At 39.3% G+C, this 14,062-nt stretch overlaps 1 long non-coding RNA gene across 1 annotated transcript; it reads left to right on the forward strand.

Annotated features, from left to right (window-relative positions):
- Positions 1-9,332: 9,332 nt before the first annotated feature.
- LOC119726267 lies at positions 9,333-13,782 on the forward strand. Its single transcript, XR_005270817.1, has 4 exons — positions 9,333-10,328; positions 10,885-10,960; positions 11,371-11,494; positions 12,015-13,782. It is a non-coding gene; the product is annotated as an uncharacterized LOC119726267 (long non-coding RNA).
- Positions 13,783-14,062: the final 280 nt, after the last annotated feature.

A 14,062-nucleotide genomic window follows, 5' to 3' on the forward strand; every position in this document is an offset into this window, starting at 1 on the left:
ACCTGTGACCTTTATGCATGTTAACCCAAACGCAAACGCTGATAATTAAAAAAAACTCTGTTTTGGAAGGGGAGGGGTTTAAAAAAGATCTCTCTCTCTCTACGCTTTAGTATTTAGAACTCCGGATGACCCCTAAATTACAAAATGAATTTCATTTATGAATGCATGTCAATAAAATACTGGAATCAGTTTTTCACATCAGTTTTCACATGTTCAAGTAAAAATTGTGGGTCCCTTTACTCGCTGGCAAGAAATGTTATTGAAATATCAATGTGCTGTAGGCCCCCAAGGAAAACAAACAGAAATAGAAATAGAAGTTGGGACTCTTGTATTTAAGGTTAAATTGAAAATTGTGCAAAGGGGTTAACATTGCATTTTGATGGAAATTGGTCTCTTTTTTTTTCAAGAAAGAAAATCTGTATGGTATTAACCTTGCCATTAAAAAAAGAAATTGGGTTAATCCCCAAGAAATTAAAATGTGTAAGGGGGGGGGGTGCAACATCCACCTCCATTCAGTTGCTGACTGATGTTATGATACTAATCATTGAATAAAATTTGACCAAAAAAATTAATTGAACCCTTGAGGTCATAAAGTTATTCTCAAATTGCCATAAAGGCAGGAAAAAGCATTTTATGAAATAAAAATTGGGTAAATTTGGTTTTCCCTGGAAAAAAAATTATCAGGGTAAACCTTGAATTTACATGTATGAGAAAACATGAGGAAACATTTGATTTTTCACTTGAAAGACAAAATTTTAGTCCCTCAAAGTCTGCTGACTGATATTAAACGGGACAGATATGCTTTCAAAGGGAATTTTTAGTGAAAAAAATGGGGAAAATCAGTCAACAATACATTTCCCCAGATAATTTCCAACTTTTTTCCACCAAAACCATGCAGATTTCGTTTGAATAAATTGATGGTGCTCTTCGTGTATTGTAAGGCATACCTGAGAATCTAGGAGAAAGTTTTTTTGTTGTTTCAAAATTCATTACAATCCCTTGGATTTATTAAAATTCATTTCAACACCCTCCCTCCCCCTATCCTAAAGGTAGATCCGCCCCTTTCCCCTTTTTTTCACTCCCTCAACCCCACCCCACCCCCTCTTTTTCTTGGTTCGGCCGGCGGGGTGTTGTGTTTTTTATGCAAATTGCTTTGCGGAAGGTTACTGGGATATAAGGCACTGCAAATTGAAAATATTAAACTGGTTCGCCCCCAAATACATATGACATCATAGCGTCATGCGAATCACTTCGCGGAAGGTTATTGATTTTCAGCGCCCAGGGCGCTTTCCGTAATAACTGGTTCGCGCCGCCCAACGCTTTTGAAACCACAGCGCGCGAATGGCGATAATGCAGTGGGGACCAGGGACCATGTGCGTTTTTTCCACGCATTCGTATTTTGGCGGGCACGGTGGGTGGAGAGTTTCGGAAACCGTCACAACATCGAGGTAAGTTTACCATTTTTGGCCTAAAATCCCAACAATTTGGCCTTCAGAGTCAGGTAGAAGTGACTGCACTATACTGTAGAGCATAGTACTTCTGAATTTGGAGCATTGAAAACTCTGTTCGATATTAAAATGTGGTGTTTTTTCATGCAGGCAAAATTTATGTGGAAGAAAAAAACATGCACGCCCATTTCACTTGCGCATGTGCAAGTCATGAACCACGCCTTTGTTTTTTTTAGCAAACACGTCACGCTGTCCTCGTCCAATAGCAAGCTTCCTTGCTATAAAACACAGCATCGCATGAGAATTCTGTCCCACAATTCATTGCTCACACCGGCACACGAGATGCCGAATTTGGCTCAATTAATTAACTGGTTCGCGCCCCCAAATGCTTTTGGAAACAAAGCGGTACTAGGGACCAGGGATTTACCAAACGAATTTGCACATGATTTTTGTACGCACTCATAAATTGGCGGGCGCAGGGAACCGTTCGAATACTGTCAAAATAGTCAAGTAAGTTTTTCACTTTTGGCCTAAAACGGAAGCATTTTTTTCTTCAAAAGTTGCATGTAGTTAACTGCACTGTTGTAGGTATTTTTGAAGGTGGTGCTGTTGAAAATACCGTTCGAAATTTAGCTTTTTATTGAAGAAATCCCTTCGGTGATCTTTCAGCTTTTGGTTCGTTTTCTTTCCGCATAAAACATGGGGAGCTTTTTGAAGAAAAAAATGGGGGGGGGGGGGAGTGGGCGTGGTTTTATCAGTCAAATTTGTAAAAAAAAATGTTATTCTGCCAATACTGGAGACAATTTGAAATTGAAAGTTTAAACCCCACCCCTTCAAATTGGTTCATATTTAGTGTTTGGGTTAATTTAGGCTGAAAAAGCTAAAAAAATTAAGTTTAAGCGCATCAGACAAACGTTTTTTGCGATATTATCTGCAATTTTTTTGAAATTTTTTTTTGGGGGAGGGGAAAGGTTACATCAAGAGAAATCCATATTCACCATTATTTTTCATGGCAGAGTAATTGAAATTATGATAACTTATGACCTTTAGTTTGACTTTGATTTGACCTTGTGGAACATGTGACCTGGTGACGAACTTGGGGGGGGGGGGGCGGGGGGGGGGGGTCAAGAAGAAGGATTACTCTTTGGACACTCATACAATTATGAAAAAAAAGTGCTCTCATATGTCCTAGGGTCATTCTGTGTCAAATCACCCAAAAAATTAAAATTTAAACCCTGCTTCCTTCAAATTGGTTCATATTTAGTTTATGGGGTAAATTAGGCGGAAAAAGCTGAAATATAAGTTTTACAGACGTTGGACAAAAGGTTTTCGCACTACACCCGCCATTTTTGGCACTTTTGGTCAACATGGGCATGGCTGCCAATTTTCAAAACACTGCATCTCCATCTGCAGCTCTTTATCGTGGTTTCAGGCACGGTTGTATAGCCGATATTTTTGGGGGGCTAGCAGGGAGAATCCAGAATTTTTTTCAGGTGGGCGTGCTGAAATGTAGACATACTATCACTATAAGTGTACATATGCACCCTTCTCACGACTATTTATCCAGGGAGAGACCCGACTATTTATCTAGGTGGAGACCGACTATTTATCTAGGTGGAGACCGTTAATTAACATGTACGTCACATTCTTACATTTTGCTAGTGCAATTTTTTATGGATTTTTTTTTCGGGGTGGGGGCTAATGCCCCTCCCCTAGCGTCCCCCAGCGGCCTCCCCCCCCCCCCCCCCCAGGTCAGCTAATTCAACACTGACAAAATAATTGCACTCAACATAATATGGAATCCAAATTTTACCAGCTAATTACAAACTGACAAATCGCACTCTTCCTTGAAAGATCAGTATCTTGAAAAAAATGAATTGGTGATTTTGTGCATAAACTGCATTATACCCAGAGAAAATGTGAATGTCAAAAAGTTTATAAGGAACTGAGATGTTACATTCTTTTCGTTTAGACAGCACAGAATAGAAACAGCAAGAAACAAGTGAATATGCAAAACTTGTAAACCTGTGAAAACAAACTGATGTTTTAATAAGCTGTATTACAAGCCTGCCTTTGAAAACTGATAATTTTCTCTCTTTTCTTATTTTACAGACGGTTATCATGACAGAGCTAGTCTCCAAGCTGATGAAGTGTGGATGCTATGATGACACTTACTTGAACTACAATACAATCCAACGAAGTCCTTGCCACACTGGGTTGTCATGAATGTACTGTGCCCATCAAACTGTGCCCGTCAAACGTCTCTACAATTAGGCCCATGTCCCAATGAAGTCTAGGCGGGCTAGTTTTTTTGGGGGGGGGCCTAAAAGTTGAATAATTTCAACAGTGATAACATGTAGTTAAACTGAAATCTAGTAATTCACTTTAATTACCTTTAACAATGGACAAATCTTCATATAATTTGGACCTCAAGAATATGCCTATAGAACTAAATCTTCATTTTGATTTAAAATATGATAAGATGATTTAAAATAGAAAACTCAAGTACCGTAGAACAGTGAACCCATCCCAGACCTTAAATAAGTGCTCCCAAATATAGTTTTGAACTTTTAATTTAATAAGCAACTCATGAATCAACAAAAAAGAATAACACTGTTAAGACCTCAAGAAATTACATGTCTAGAACTCTATTTTGTATGAACTAAACATCATAAACAGCACTATGAATGTAACCAAAACTTAGGTCAGGTCAAACCTAATTAAAGTAAAATTAAAGTATTATTAAGTAACTCACTTAATTAGGAGGGTAAATCCAGTTTTGAATACAAAAACAATATAGCATCCATGTATGCCAAAGTCATTTTGTATCAGCTGCACAAAAAGTGTAGACACTTGCAGCATTTTTTGAGGTCATTCCCCTGCATAGCCTACATTAACATATAACCTTACCGTACCACTAACAATTAACAGCAAACCAGCACTCACCACCACTAACCAGCAAAGACCCATCAAAATGCTGCAAGGACAAGAAAATATTGCTGTACATTCTTATTTTTATTTTTCAAAGCTGGATTACCACTAAAATAATTTTCTTTGTGTTATACTAGGCCATACGTGTATTTACAAACTTTATGGGAAAAGCAGAAAAAAATATAAACCTGTTGTTAGCTTTAAATTTAACTTAACTAATTAACTTAAAAGGAACATATAAAATCTTCTAGCCATAAGTTCTTCTGAAAGGGAAATAATTTTAAAATTTGCACGTGTAAAAACTGGAATAAAACTTTACTTAGATGAAAATGATGAAATTTAATTTAAATATGTATATCCACATTCAGATAATATGAATAATAATCAGAGCGTACATTTAAGTTATTTTTTTCTTCAAAATAGTAAACTTATTTTAAGCAATGACCACATGGTCTGAAGACAAGGGAGAAGTCTGAAAATAAGTTAATTTGGCTCTGGACAGATTTGGGACAATGGTCAGTAGAGAGCAGTAAATTTTAAAGCCTTTGTGGAGAAACCTGAACATCGCCTGCAAGTTGCCCCTGGATAAACCTGTGACAACTGGATAGACAAACTATGAAATCATGAGGATGACATTGTCAGGGCGCCGGGAACTATACAAGATTTCATCCAGGGGAGAGTGTGATGAACTGATGATGTAAGCCAAAGTGAGTGTGCGGAAGGAGGCAGATCATCCAGTGCAGATCATCTATTACTGAAACAAAGGACGAGGAATTTGTTATGGAAATATCTAATTTGGACTTAAGATCAACATTAAAGGCAACTCTGCAGCAACTTTCAGCCCAGGATGGATCGGACTTTAACAACTGTTTTTGTGAGTGTTGCCTTTCTGGACTGCGAACTTGGCATAAACTCTTTGCATCTTAATCTTGGAAGAACAATTGAAGGACATGCCTAACTTGAACTCCATGCCATTTTGGAAGCTTGACACTTGGAGGATGAGCTTGTTTGAAAGGACTGGACCTTTGAGGAACAATTACTTTCTGATGTTGGGACAAGTGGAATTCTGATGACTCTCTGATGTTGGGACCAGTGCAATTCGCCATCTTTACTACTAGTGGAGGCATGTCTCATGCTGGAAACTTGGAGGTAACTTAAAACCTTTTTTTTTTTTGGCTTATGGTTAAAATAAAAATCAATCATACAGTTTCAGTCACATTCTTTGAAAATTCCAGGGATCGATTTAAAAGAACCCAAATCCTTTTGAAACAATTTTTGCAGACCCAGAGTGGTCTGTGAAGCACCCCAAAGGTGAAGATTATACATTTGACATTCTGTCAATATATTGGATGAAAAACAAAAAAATTGCACCAAGGTTGCCCTTTTACAATACACCGTAGAAGTGTGATGTAACCCAAGATCGTCTGGTCTCCAATAGTGATTGTTCCACACAATATGTCTCATCCACTATTTTTACCGGCAATTTAGGTGAATTTTGTCTATTTGAGATTTCTCAGACATTAAGAATAAATAAGACTGGAAAATGGGACAGGGCTAGCGAGTGCTTCGTAGCTGACTGTATTCATCACTCAGAACGTGATGGTTGCTGTTATTTTCATTTTCCAACTGATAGAAAATTATGAAAAAGTGGGCACCGTGCTATCGCTTTATAAGGCTGGGTCTGTGTGGAACGGGTTGCTTGGCAACGTATGACCTCAGTTGTGTATGATGTAACCACTTTTAGAGTTTTGATTTTCACCTTTTTCACCCCATATTTTAACAAAGTAACCCCAGCCCCAATTGCTTCAAAACCATAAAGAAACCACAATTAGGGACACTATTGGGTTGCGTATTCAGGTGTGTGTTGACTATACACCTTGCCAGAACAATGGTACCTGAACCAGTTCAAATAGTTCATTTTTCAATGTCCCGTATGCGGCCCTTTTCTGCTGCGATGTCAAACACGGCATGGCAACACGCATCACACGCTGAGGTGCTCAGACCACGTGTAGCGAACTGTCAAAACGGAAGAGTGAATTAAAAGGCTCTTTTTGGCGTGCGGTTTTTGCTGGGGCGGATGTTGTACATGACCTTAGAAACTGAGATAAACTGCTTCGAGTTGAACTTGCTGTACTTAAAACGATGTCTGGACGCTCTGTAGTTTTATTTTTTTACGACGGACCTCCTGTGGCGAGCAACCATTTTAACTTTTACTGTTTTTGCTAACACGGTGTCTGAACATGGCCAAATGAATGTTTCACCTGCATTAAAGGTTTATTAATTTCAAACATGAGAAAGTCTAGTCTTTAGTATATGTTTAAGTAAACTTGCATTGAATAGTTTTTAAAGCAGTTTGTTTATGAATAAGATATGATCAATATCCTTATTCATGCAAATTGTTTGATTGGGTTACCACCCGCAGGGAGACCTCTGGTCATTTTCTTAATAACTTTAATTAAGATGTATTAGAAATGGAGCATTGCAGCCACATTTATTTGTTCGTATAGCCCGTCTATGCACATTTTGAAAAATACAGTTTTGTAATGAAAAATACAACTTTTGGAGATTCTTTGGACATGGTTTACATTTGTACAAGAACTGAATACTCTTGATTGTTACGGTGACCTAGAAAATAGGCGTGTATACACTGGCTGTAAATAAATGTAAATTAAAGGTTTTAAAATGATTGGCCTTGGTGCCCCCTTGAGCTGGCCTTGGTGCCCTGTGGAATTTTGATGGGGGCAAGGCCAAAGTGGCCTGCCCCTTTTTTGCCCAAGATCGAGGCCTGCAGCATACTCCCCCCTCCCAGTATTTTTGCATGAGTGCCCTTTTTTAAAAAACTTTTGTTGCCTTTTTTCCGAACAAGTGCCTTTTTTATATGAAAAGTCTGTTTGAACAGCGCCCCCAGTGTCCGGGGAAAAAAACCCACATGTCTGCATGTACTTTTCAGAACAGATGTGTGGGCTCTTTTTTTAAATTTTATTTTATCACTACAAAGACAGACATTTTCACCAACATTAGCAAATATTTGCCTATTTTCTGTTCGGCTGGTTTCACATCCATTGTTGGTGCCCCCCCCCCCCCCCCCCCCCCCCCCCCCCGCCTTTGAGGTAAATGCTCGAAAAATTACTGAAAATTGTGCGTTCTGGTGGGTGCAAGAAAATCACTGGCTGGGTCGTATACACTACACTCATCTGTCTAAACACAAAGGGAAAAAATGAAAAGAAATTATTTTCTAAACAAATTTCAAAGGAAAAGTGACTCATAAATTTGTTTAAAATTTAGCAAAGAAATTGACTGCAGTGTGTTTTGAACTGAGTGTAATGGAATTGAGCGCTGCACTGGAGCTAGCGCAGTGCCCCGCAATGTTTTTGGTTATGTTAATTAGGCGATCGATAAATGCGCGCCACTTGACAAGTTGTTACATTTTTGGCGGAAAGCCAAGGAATGCTTTTGGGGCAGACACGTTTTGGCATGTTTGGAGTGCTGTGGGAAAGCTGGGGAAAACCGGGATCTTCTTGAAGTGAGTAAACGTTAATTGTTTGCAGAATATTTCATTGATGAACGTTACAGAATAAAACAGTGGAAAACACAGATCTGGTGTGTGGAGTTTCTTTATTAGAGTATACTGCATTTCAACCAAAGACCAAGTTCATAATCCTTAAAAAACCCGATTATCTTTTCGACCCCAGACCACTCGGTGAACGTTACACTATCTTTATGTGATACACCTCGAACCTTTGTATGTCATATTGTTAACTCTGCCCTATAAAAGGCTAGGAGAAAATTGTATCAACTTTTTGCACATCTTGAGATGAACCGGCCAAGCATGGTAGACACAACCCTTTATGCTGAGCAGTAAAACATGATTTTGCTTCTTCATTAATTTGAAGTGTTTTTGCTCTATCTATCTGCAGGTACTCTTGAGATGTAAGCTGGAAAGGAGCGTGACCAAGGTGCCTGGCTTGCAGAAGTCTTCTGAAGTTGTATAGTTCTCCGTAGGGCCATAGACAGCTGGGGTAGAGGCCGGGGGACACGTTTGTATGTTCATAAGGTAAGGTAACCATTGTATGCAGGCTTGAACATGCACAAGACCCCGGATGTTGCCGCCGTACAGTTTGCAAGTGGAGTCGCTTTGGATTGTGTGGTAGATTAGAACGAGGGGGACAAGGTTGCATGTAAACCAAGGTGAGGTAACCATTTCTCTACAGCTCTTCTAGGCCACATGCCTCAAGACTTGTCCCCCTGGATGAAGAGGAGTCATTTGATGGGTTGTTCAGAGTGAGTCAGTCTGCTTCTTGTGCTTTTTGATATGCAAGCAAATTTGAATCCTTCCTGACTAGTCAATGTTGTGGCAACTGCAGCGTACATATCTCATGTGAACCAAGCATGTTTTGGCAATTCAGTTTCTTAAAATATAACTGCCATCGATAAAATTGAATCATTTGTGAATTCAAATTTGCTTGTAGATATTTATGAACCATCCTGGGAAAATGTCAGTGAAAGCAAATTGAATCAAGTGACTATATTTCAAATGTAATGTTTTGCTCAAAGGAAAAGAAATTCAAAGAAACTAATGCCAACTTGTTCGTAATTGGCATTTTTAAAGGCATTTCTGTATTCTCAAAATGTTTGTCTTTAAGGCCTACTGTTGGTTTTTTTTAAAAAAAGGAACAAAATCAAGAATTTTTTCATGTTTAATTTATGTCTTTATTTTCCCGGGTTGGTTCAGATAGGTGTTTGTTTATGGGTAAGGTGGGGGGGGGGGGGGGGGTGTTGTTGTGATCGTGTGAGATACATTATCTGCTGCTGGGGGAGCAAATATGCATTTAAGCACCATTACTCCTTGGCGGAGAACAGCAAAAGCTGTTATGGTCATCACAATCAATTCAAAGTGGTAAACTCATAATCAAATCTCTAGTACACGGGTCCATGAATCATTGAGCTATAGAGTTAGGATATAAGGAAATTTCTACTACATGTCCATGGAACATTAAGTCGGGATATAAGGAAATGGGTGTTTGATTAGTCACTGCTGCAAGGCCCCACTATTTAAATCTACTTGAACTAGTGCATTGCCTTTAGGGCATAAACACATGTATGTACTTGCCATTGGGGCCATTTTAATTTTTTTTCTAGTCCACATCAAATATTTGGTTCTGTGGGATATGTTATCCCTCTGAAAAGTGAAGACTGTGGGAGTCATAGGGCTTAAGTTAGGGCGGAGTTGCTAGGTCTCCATGGAGAAGTGCGGCGAAAACCCAGCACAATCAGCAACGGGAAGCTTGTCTTAAAGGAGCTTTGTGTCCCCCTGCGTGGAATCGCCTCGATGAGGTCTCTGCGTTTGGGGGTCGGCATGGTTTCCATAGTCGGTGGGCCAGCGTTGCTACGTCCCCACTCTCCCCTCAGTGGAGTGGCGGGCGCGCGCAAGTAAGTTGAGGGCACCCTCTTCGGGGGGCGTACCGGACCGAGGCAGCAAGTAGGACGCTAGGCCTACGGGCTAAGGGGTCTGAACCTGTCACGTGCAATGGGTCCAATGATACTGAAAGCGTGGTGGTGCGAATGAAAGGGTGTACCATCGGCGCGGTACAGACCTGAGCAACGGCCTGGAAACAGGATGCTTGTCTTAAAGGTGCGGGTAGTCGTGTCCCTTTTTAGGGGCATGGCCCTGTTATCATATTTGGTGAGCAAACGCTGCTACGTCCTCGAATCACCCCCCGATGGGGGACGGGGGTTGAGGGGCGGCATGCATAGAAGTTAGGGCACCCCTTGGGGTGGACCGGACAGTGGCATTGGTACGCCCTTGTCACAGCGATGGGCCCGATGATACGGAAAGCATGTTGGGGCTGGTATCCTGGGACCTTCACGTGGTGGCCCTGTTTTGACTAACCTGACCAGGATATTCATCATGCTGTGGATGGAGTGAAGATGACATCAGTGTTGTTAAAGGTGAGCATCAAACAGGCGTGAGATGTTTCACACTTTTGTCTGAAATCAGACTTTTGAGAAAAATTGCATAAATTCTTAGACTATATTTTTAATTGACAATCATCTTATACCTAATTAAAACAGCTTCATTAACATAAGATAAAAATCAGCAGGTTTTAGTCAATATTAAAATTTTGTTTCTGTCCATAAAGCTTGAAAAAAGATGCTTCTAAGATTAAAGGGAAAATAGATGTCCAAAAATGTTGAAATCTTATTTTCCCTTGCAAATATCCAGGTCTGAGCTTGGAAAAACTATTGCAACCAAATGCCACTTCCGCGCATGTCTACAAAGTCTACGGAGAGCCAAGACTTTTTTTTAAGTATTTCCTAACAAAATTGGAAATATTTTTCAGGCCCAAATTCATGTTTTATGATCATTTTTGCAATGACATTCATTGAGATGTTATGAAGAAAAAATAAGCGTCGGGTTGCAATTTTTTTTCCCCTGAGCTTTATCTCTGGAAATATTTGCTTGATATCTAATTCTGTTTTTTTTTTCATTTCCACTTATATATAGCCAAATGTGATCTAGTGAGAACACACAGGAGATGATTCTGCTGCAGTACCTGTGGCAAAGGACTATCAGAGCAAAGGTAATTGATTTTACATCTCAACTTTGCAATAATGATTGGCAATAATTTCCAATTAAAAAAAGAAAAGCCTTTTTTGGACTTAATAATATCCACACATTGCATAGTCTCTTCTATTCCAAACTGTAATTGGAATTTCTCTGGTTTAATAATGGATATCCCTCATATTTCAGACCAATTGTTACTAATTGGAAGGATTTTGTACTTTTGTGTACAGTACATCCAACTTGACAAAGACAATGACATCAGGCTTTATTTGCATGCACACTTCATCATCCACCAAGCTCCCATAGGAATTAAAGCACACGTGTAAACAAAGCATGACATCATTAAATCTTTGTTGTCTCCTTTTGCCAATTTCTGCCTAACATTGAGATTTATGACTAAACATTTTCAATTGATCTAATTTTCAGGTTGTACACTGCTATTACTGTTCCATCGCCCAGGTGCACAGGGATTGCATCCTTGCTCTACCTCAGCCTTCCTGTGACAGCATTGAACCTCGGATTAGCCAGATCAGCCTCCCATTAGGCATAAGTATGTATAAGTGAATATGTCAGTATAAGTGAATTGGAAAATATAGGGACATTCTTTATGTGAGCTACATGTAATTTCTAATGAAAAAGATTTTTGGCAACAACTTTTGCACAGAAATGTATTTGAGGGAGGTTAGTAACTTTTGCTTGGACACTATTGGTCGCCAAGCTGGTGGCACCCACTGTCTTCTTGAGACCTGTAACAACCCTGCTCCCTTTTCCCTGGAGGATACAAAAATCGTAGCCAGACAGAAATCAAGTTTTGTGGTTAGAAAGATTTCTTTGAAATTATTTTACAAACCATTATTCTCCCGGCTAAATGTAACCTACCCCCCCCCCCCAAATAAAAATAAATAAAGCTTTGAAAAACTGTTATGTATTGGGGGCATTTAAACTATATTCTGGACAAAACTTTGTAGATCAGATTTTGATGATCCATTTAATATGAGCCCTAGCTGTCCAGTGAAAGACTTTTCTGATAAAACTCTTTTTTTGTTTCTATCTCGCATTGTCTCCTGCAGGTGGACCGCACAGGAAAAATGATAGCCTAATAGAGAGACTGATGGAGAGACGTATAAGTCTGGACAGTATCAGACACTTACAATGGAACGGATCATTTGAGGGGGTGGGGCAATAAGCTCCACCTTGACCACTGCAACTTGAACATTTACCTTATAAGGATTCGGAGCGTATCAAAGAACTGGATAGGTGCTTATTCAACTGGACTGAAATGAACTAAACGCAAAACCTGATCGATCATGCCCCGCGATTTGACTTGACAGTTAATTAGAACTGTTGCAAGTTTTCCATACCTCTGAACTGTTGCTGATATGATGTCGTCGTTCGTCTTAAAAGAACGGGATACGTGCTCAAACTGTGATGACAAATCCAAGCATAAACTGACCGTTGTGATCGCGGGAACCTCTTCTATGGAGAAACTATTGCGCGTGCGTTTAACCTTTTTGCTTGACAACCGATGGAACTTTTCATCATCAGAACTTTCATGAGTGGTGGTGGGAAATGTGAAAAGTTTTCAAATGTTTCCTATTTTAATTGTTCTTTTTTTCTTCAATGTTATTTTTCAAAATCAGCTGCTTAAATTCTGGTATTTTTGTTATTTGGGCATCCTTTTTTATCCAATGGTTCTCATTTTCGAGCAATGTCCTCGGCAACCTATGCAACCCCAGAAGATGTGAGGGTGTTGCATCCGGGGTCTATTGTTTAGCGTTATGTCATGGCTACCGCTGTAACAAATTAATGTTAGCGAGTTGCATAGTGCTCAAATTCAGTCAACTACATTGCCAAAGATGGCGTTATTTATTTTGTTTATGCACTTTGCATCATTTAATTTATTTATCTTTACAAGGTGGAATTGTAATTATTTTTCTTCAGAACTTTTTTGGCCAACCAACCGACCCTACTTCAGGGACAAAAAAATAAAAATGAGAACCATAGAAATAAAAAGGGACACCCATAAATGTTTATTCTTTGAATATTGTAAATTGTTTCATGCTACTATTCGGTGCCCGGCAGTAGGGCATATGAGCGTCCTGACGCAAAAATCATTTTCAAGAAAATTGCATTGAAAGGTTCTATTGTTCCCCCACGCGTATTATGAATCCAATGTTCTCCCACGCGTATTATAAATCGTACGATTTTGAAAGTTGTCACACGTGTCAATCATGTGTTTTGGAACAACCTGTATTCATTTCTGACAAAAATGTCTAAATTTTATTAAAATAGATGCAGTTTTCTGCATATGCCATTTTGCTGGGAACATTTGGGTCATTACGCGCTATTGCCCTTCTGCCAGGCACACGACAAATTTATGCTAAGAAAAACAAACCTTTTGATATATTCACAATGCATCTTGGGTATGGATGACAAACGTAGGAGGCTGTGAATCAGTAATACCACTTTCATTGATTGTTCCTCATATACATGTAGTACGGTCAATTTAGAACAAATTGCAATAGGATTCATTTTAATGCTATCCTGCTAAAGAAATGTCACTACTTAAAGCTAATTTCATCAAAGGAGTGAAAAAGTATTTTTATTCACTTTTTCGCTACTAATTGTTCATCACGTAAACAATGGTATGTACAGAGAGCGTAAAGTCTTAAGCCGTGATCGGCAAAAAAATGTGCATTCAGCTAACTCATGCAGCCCTATTTATAGGCAAATCAACTAAACCCAGCCTAACGCCTTTTGTTTATTAACTAGGCCTTTTTTTCCCTTTTTTTAATTTCAAGAAAATATTGGCATCACCATGGGCATTGCAAAGGGAGGGGGGGGGGGGGGGGGGCAGCGTATTGTAGCCAGACATTAAATATAGTTTTAGCACCCGCTACGCTTTCGGAAATAAGCGCCTCGTTTAAATCCCGCCAATTTGCTTCCGAAAAAAATATATCTCATTACATTTGTTCGTATTTATGCACGGTGACTTGGCACATATTGCGCCTGGCCGTACAACACAGTGAGATAGAAGCTTTAAAATAAAGCGCTATCCAACAGCACGTAACCCGTACGATACCGATACTGAATGGTGCCATACGAACCTATATACGTA

This window comes from Patiria miniata, unplaced genomic scaffold (genome assembly GCF_015706575.1).
Source record: "Patiria miniata isolate m_02_andy unplaced genomic scaffold, ASM1570657v1 HiC_scaffold_2, whole genome shotgun sequence".
NCBI classification, from domain to species: domain Eukaryota; kingdom Metazoa; phylum Echinodermata; class Asteroidea; order Valvatida; family Asterinidae; genus Patiria; species Patiria miniata.